Consider the following 6304-nt stretch of genomic DNA (forward strand, 5'->3'; position numbering starts at 1 on the left):
TACAAACTACAGGCCACTAAATACCCTGGTTTAAATGAAGATATGGATTTACAAACTACAGTCCACTAAATACCCTGGTTTAAATGAAGATATGGATTTACAAACTACAGGCCACTAAATACCCTGGTTTAAATGAAGATATGGATTTACAAACTACAGGCCACTAAATACCCTGGTTTAAATGAAGATATGGATTTACAAACTACAGGCCACTAAATACCCTGGTTTAAATGAAGATATGGATTTACAAACTACAGGCCACTAAATACCCTGGTTTAAATGAAGATATGGATTTACAAAATACAGGCCACTAAATACCCTGGTTTAAATGAAGATATGGATTTACAAACTTCAGGCCACTAAATACCCTGGTTTAAATGATGATATGGATTTACAAACTTCAGGCCACTAAATACCCTGGTTTAAATGATGATATGGATTTACAAACTACAGGCCACTAAATACCCTGGATTAAATGAAGATATGGATTTACAAACTACAGGCCACTAAATACCCTGGTTTAAATGAAGATATGGATTTACAAACTACAGTCCACTAAATACCCTGGTTTAAATGAAGATATGGATTTACAAACTACAGGCCACTAAATACCCTGGTTTAAATGAAGATATGGATTTACAAACTACAGGCCACTAAATACCCTGGTTTAAATTAAGATATGGATTTACAAACTACAGGCCACTAAATACCCTGGTTTAAATGAAGATATGGATTTACAAACTACAGGCCACTAAGTACCCTGGTTTAAATGAAGATATGAATTTCTCACCTTCCTGTACGGTCGTGATAGGTCCATTTGCTGTCATCTAGTGGACATTTTGCTGACCAATTACCCCTTTTACCAAAGAGCACCTTCTGTCTACTAGAGGTGTGGACTCGAGTCCATTGACTTGGACTCTAGTCACAAATATGATGACCTGCAACTCGACTTTGACAACTCGACATTGACACCAATGACTAGTGACTTGAATTGGACTTGAGCCTTATGACTCGACCAGACTTGATACCCTCCCTAACCCCAAATATTAAAAATGATGCTATTAAAAAAAGTGTGCAGCTCATCAACTCTTCATTTAACGGATTACAGTTTGAATCGGACAGCAGCCAATCAAATTGTGCCAGTTGAGAAAAGGTTGTGCGTGGCAGTGCAGAGAAACGTTGGCGAGTGAATTCAGATGGAGCCCTTGGAAAGATGAGATCCAAAATTATTATTTTCGGATATAAAGAAAACGCTGTATCAACAAAAAACAGATTGCAACTTGAAAAACATGCAGAAAGAAAATTACAGATGGAGGCGCAACAATTTTCAACTCTGTTCGACATTTGAAGCTGCACAAAGAAAGCTAAGTCGTGGCTAATATAGCCGACAGCTATATATTTTTATTACTTTACTAGTGTATCATGTAGGCAAACGTAACGTTAAATCAATAAGCCTCCACACAGTCAGTCAGTGCGGGAACGTGATCATTGCACACCAAGATTGAGCTACAACTGGCTAGGCAGTTGGTAGCCTAAATCCTGCCTGATGTTACTGCTGTTCCTAAAACTATTGACATGCGTTAGCCTACGGTAACCACACAGAGTCTGTGTGTAAGGTTGGGCGATCGTGTACAAGCCTGTGTACAGGTGATCACTCTGACAGAGCTCCAGAGTTCCTCTGTGGAGATGGGAGAACCTTCCAGAAGGACAACCATTTATGCAGCACTCCACCAATCAGGCCTTTATGGTAGAGTGGCCAGAAGGAAGCCACTCCTCAGTAAAAAGCCCATAACAGCCAGCTTGGAGTTTGCTAAAAGGCACCTAAAGGGCTCTCAGACCATGAGAAACAAGATCCTCTGTTCTGATGAAGCCAAGATTGAACCTTTTGGCCTGAATGCCAAGCGTCACATCTGGAGGAACCCCGACACCATCCCTGCGGTGAAGCATGGTGGTGGCAGCATTATGTGGTGGGGATATTTTTCAGCGGCAGGGACTGGGAGACTAGTCAGGATCGAGGGAAAGTTGAACGGAGCAAAGTACAGAGAGATCCTTGATGAAAACCTGCTCCAGAGTGCTCAGACTGGGGTGAAGGTTCATCTTCCCAACAGGACAACGACCCTAAGCACACAGCTAAGATAACGCAGGAGTGGCTTCGCTACAAGTCTCTGAATGTCCTTGAGTAGCCCAGCCAGAGCCCGGACTTGAACCCGATCGAACATCTCTGGAGAGACCTGAAAATTGTTGTGCAGCGACGCTCCCCATCCAACCTGACAGACCTTGAGAGGATCTACAGAGAAGAATGGGAGAAACTCCCCAAATACAGGTGTGCTAAGCTTGTACCCACAAAGACTTGAGGCTGTAATCGCTGCCAAAGGTGCTTCAACAAAGTACTGAGTCAAGGGCCTGAATACTTACGTAAATGTGATAATTCCTGGGTGATTTTATTATACATTTGCAAACAAGTCTAAGAATGGGTTTTGTATGTCATTACGTGGTATTGTGTGTAGATTGATGAGGGGGGAAAAAAACTATTTAATCAATTTTAGAAAAAGGCTGTAACGTAACAAAATGTGGAAAAAGTCAAGGGGTCTGAATACTTTCCCGAATGCACTGTAGACATGGGGTGATAACGTGCAGATGTGTTACCTTTGCATTTCCAATGGGTATACTGTAGGTTTCCTGGTCTTTGTCCTGTGAACAGACACAATGTTTTCCCTACAGATGAGTCAGTGTAATGGTGAATCTCTGTACTTCAGTTGACTGCTGTGGAGTGTCATTCTCTAACTTCTGCCAGAAGGGTGCAATTGCGTCATTTCTGCATCTGCAGGAACCCCTCTTTAAACTTATGTTAGTGTTTATATATTGGAGAGTCGAGACCAAATCACGGGCGCTGGACAGAGTGGATTTCAGTTGTAACAAAAGGCAGTTTTAATGAGTCAATAGATATCTTGTGCCGCAGTTGGTCCCGTAGGGTTGGAGGCGGACCTGCTCTAGCCAGAGTAGAAGCCCCCATTGGTGCACAGCAGTCTTCTGTTCTGGGCACCCGACCAGTAGAAGGGGAAAAGAGTGTTTATTCTAGGAGATGTTTGTGTCAGGGGTTCGTGAGGTAGAGGGGCAGTTTTTATGGCTGGGTGTATGTGTTCATGCGATGGAATGTCTTTGTTTCCTGGGGTCGGGAGACAACAAAGCTGAGGAGATAGTGTTAGGGTGGTAGTTTTATTGCTGGCTGTGTGAGCTAGTTCCTGTTTTAGCAGGGGTACATAAGATGACTTGAGTCAGGCGGATTAGCTTAGCGCTGTATAATATATGAGCTATGTATATTAATGTTTACATATATGACACTTACATTGGTCAATTTTAAGCAAGAACAACGTTGGATGCCAGCCGCCGATAAACCCAACAGAAGAAGGGGCGGGGGTGACAATGGTATCTAGCTTGCCGTATACCGGTAAACAATGCCGCCCCCCCCTCCCCTCATCTGTTGGCACTGTTTTCGCGCAGTTCTGTTAATGACGGTGAGGTCAGGTGTTCGACAGGGCAGGTGTTCGCTCCAGCTAGCTAGCAAGTAGGACTCTGGGAGGTGGGGTCGAAAAAAACTCAGACAATACATTTAGTTCCCTTTCGACCACATTCAAAAGAGTCACAAGCATAAGGGTGTCATGCGTGAGCGTGCAGAGTGAAAGGGGGGGTGGGGGTGTTCCCCAGGTTGCAGTTGCACACTATTGATCTGGACAGAAGCACTGGGGAAACCTATGAGGAGAGAACAATTATAGGAAGGGGATAGAAAACTCAGATATTATATTCAACCAGTGTGCCCATGTTTGAGTGCTGTTGTGCGGAAGGCCCATATCAAACTGAGATGTAGTTCAGCATGTTGACACTGGAGGGAGGCGTGGCTTTATTTTTGGGCGTAAAAAAAATTGTGCGGCAAAGACCAAATTTGCAAGTAGCAAATACAAACTGCAAGTCTAAATATTTATGGAATTAGCAACACCAGCTTGTCGGAATAAAAAGCAAAGAATATTAGCTAAATGCCCTCAAGCTGCCGACTGGTTTTCACCCTTCACCTGTCAAAAATGCTTCGATCACAAAAAAAACTTCACCTGTCTATAGAGCAGATCTCCCACTGTTTAAATGATATTCCAGTAAGACTGGAATAAAGAGCAGTAAATTACAACCCAATAACCAGATACTGCAACCTCACAAATAACAGTCTCAATCCTCTGCTCAGACGTTGCATTTATCATCGACTGTTGCCGTCTGGTACCAGATTTCTTTTACATATGATGCTCTTAGCTGATACTTAAAATACCTATCCAGGCGTTGTAAAATATGGCATGCATCAGCAACGCCTGGGCACAGGATCGCGACCACAGTCTGAACAGCTGTCCGGTGAACGTATACAACAACACAGAGCAACACAGTTACTCATAAAGTCACACCCTGGTTTTTATGGAACGCCGTGTGTCTTTGTGTGTCAAAAAAGATACATGTCAAATAAGCTTGTTGACCAATCAGGACCTAAATATGACTGCACACCAGATAATAATTTAACACGTTCATTGTTTTTTTAAACGTAGTTATTACACATAAATTACACTATCACTTTTATTTCATATGTTTCAGCGATCCACGGATACGTATGCTATGACGTTGGTAAAGTGGTGTGTCCCGCACCTGCAACTTCCGCACTTCAGCGCAGACACACTTCCCCAAGCTCTGGGAAAATGTTGGTCATTAAAAAAAAGCTAGCTAGCTGATGGAAACAATGTTCTAGAAAAACGAAAATCTGTTTCAGTAGCTATATTTAGCTAGCTAGTTATTTAGTTAGATGTCATAATCTAAAATAACCCTAATTTATATGAGTTCTTATTTGATTAATGTTGGTCGGACCCACCTATGTGAAACTAGACACAATAACGATTAGTCACAATAGCCTTCAAAATAAAATTATCATTGACAGTGATGCAAATGAATACAAATAGTGCCACAATTGAACAGATCACACTAAACGAGGATTGAATGTTATGTAAGTTAATCAAAAGACAATGATGTATTAATTTGGCAAAAATCAGTTAATCACACATTGCATTGGGGGCATGCCTAGTTAAATAAAAGGTTAAATTAAATTACTGTACAGCCTTACGTATGAATTGTGGATCAATGACATGGGGTACCAGTTTACTCATTGACACCCACTGAACATTAGCGTCGTAGCTCTTATTGCGGGACTCTGAAACCACTGTGAAATGAGCCACGTTTATTTTACCAGTCAACCGACTGTATTGAACACTATTCCAGAGGAAAAACAATACAAACATGGATGTTTTGGAGTCTGAAAACTCTGAGGACTATGGGAAAAAAAAACACTTCGGTACTGAGTGGACTGCTTTCCCATTTCATTGATCCCAAATCCTTAGGTAATGCTGTACATTGCGATATGAATGGCAATACGCACAAAAGGCTGACTGGGGAGGTGATTTCACACAGCTAGTGCTGCAATAAGAGCTACGATGCTAATATTTGTGTAAACTCCTCACAGTTGTGTTCTGTGGGTGTCACCGAGTAGACTGATACGCCATTTCATTGCTCCACATTCCAACACTCTAACCTTGTTTAACATGATCTAGTCTAATATGGCATGATTCCACCAATACTAACTATTTGCATCACTTTCAAACGTAGACTTGTATTTTGAAGGCGAACCCCAAATTCCACTTTTATGGCTTATCCTTATTGTGGCTACCTTGTTAAGAATATTGATAATGACTGCAGTTTCTACTGGTCATTGTTGTTTTCAGTCTGCGTGCATTGGTGCCAGCTAGGATGGTACCACGCCTAAGCTAGATAGCAACCCACCCCCAGGAGTTTCTAATAACATCTGTATTAAAGATATTTATTCTTTTTTTTTTATCCTGATCTTATGTCAAATGCTCACACAGACATTTTCCCATTCGATCGAACAAATATAATATTGCCAACGCTGTATTGTAAACCCATTGCGGCTGGTGTGTGTGCTTGTTTTCATAATTATTTTTTTGTACAGCATTGACAGTGCTACTGATTGTAGTGGTGATGCTTGGCTTATACGTGCAAATTTAGCACACCCAAAATTCTATAACAAAATTGTTTTATTTGACGTGTATCTTTTTCGACACGGGGGAGGTGTTCGTGTACGAACAAATGGGAAGTGCTAGAGGGGGCGTTCTAGCAGTAACCAATGGGATGTTCGAGGGGGGCGTACCTGCAGATTGTCCCGCATTGTGGGCTGCATTTGCACCCCATTGCTTGTAATAATAATTAA

The sequence above is a fragment of the Oncorhynchus keta genome, chromosome 26 (genome assembly GCF_023373465.1).
Source record: "Oncorhynchus keta strain PuntledgeMale-10-30-2019 chromosome 26, Oket_V2, whole genome shotgun sequence".
Taxonomy (NCBI): Eukaryota; Metazoa; Chordata; class Actinopteri; order Salmoniformes; family Salmonidae; genus Oncorhynchus; species Oncorhynchus keta.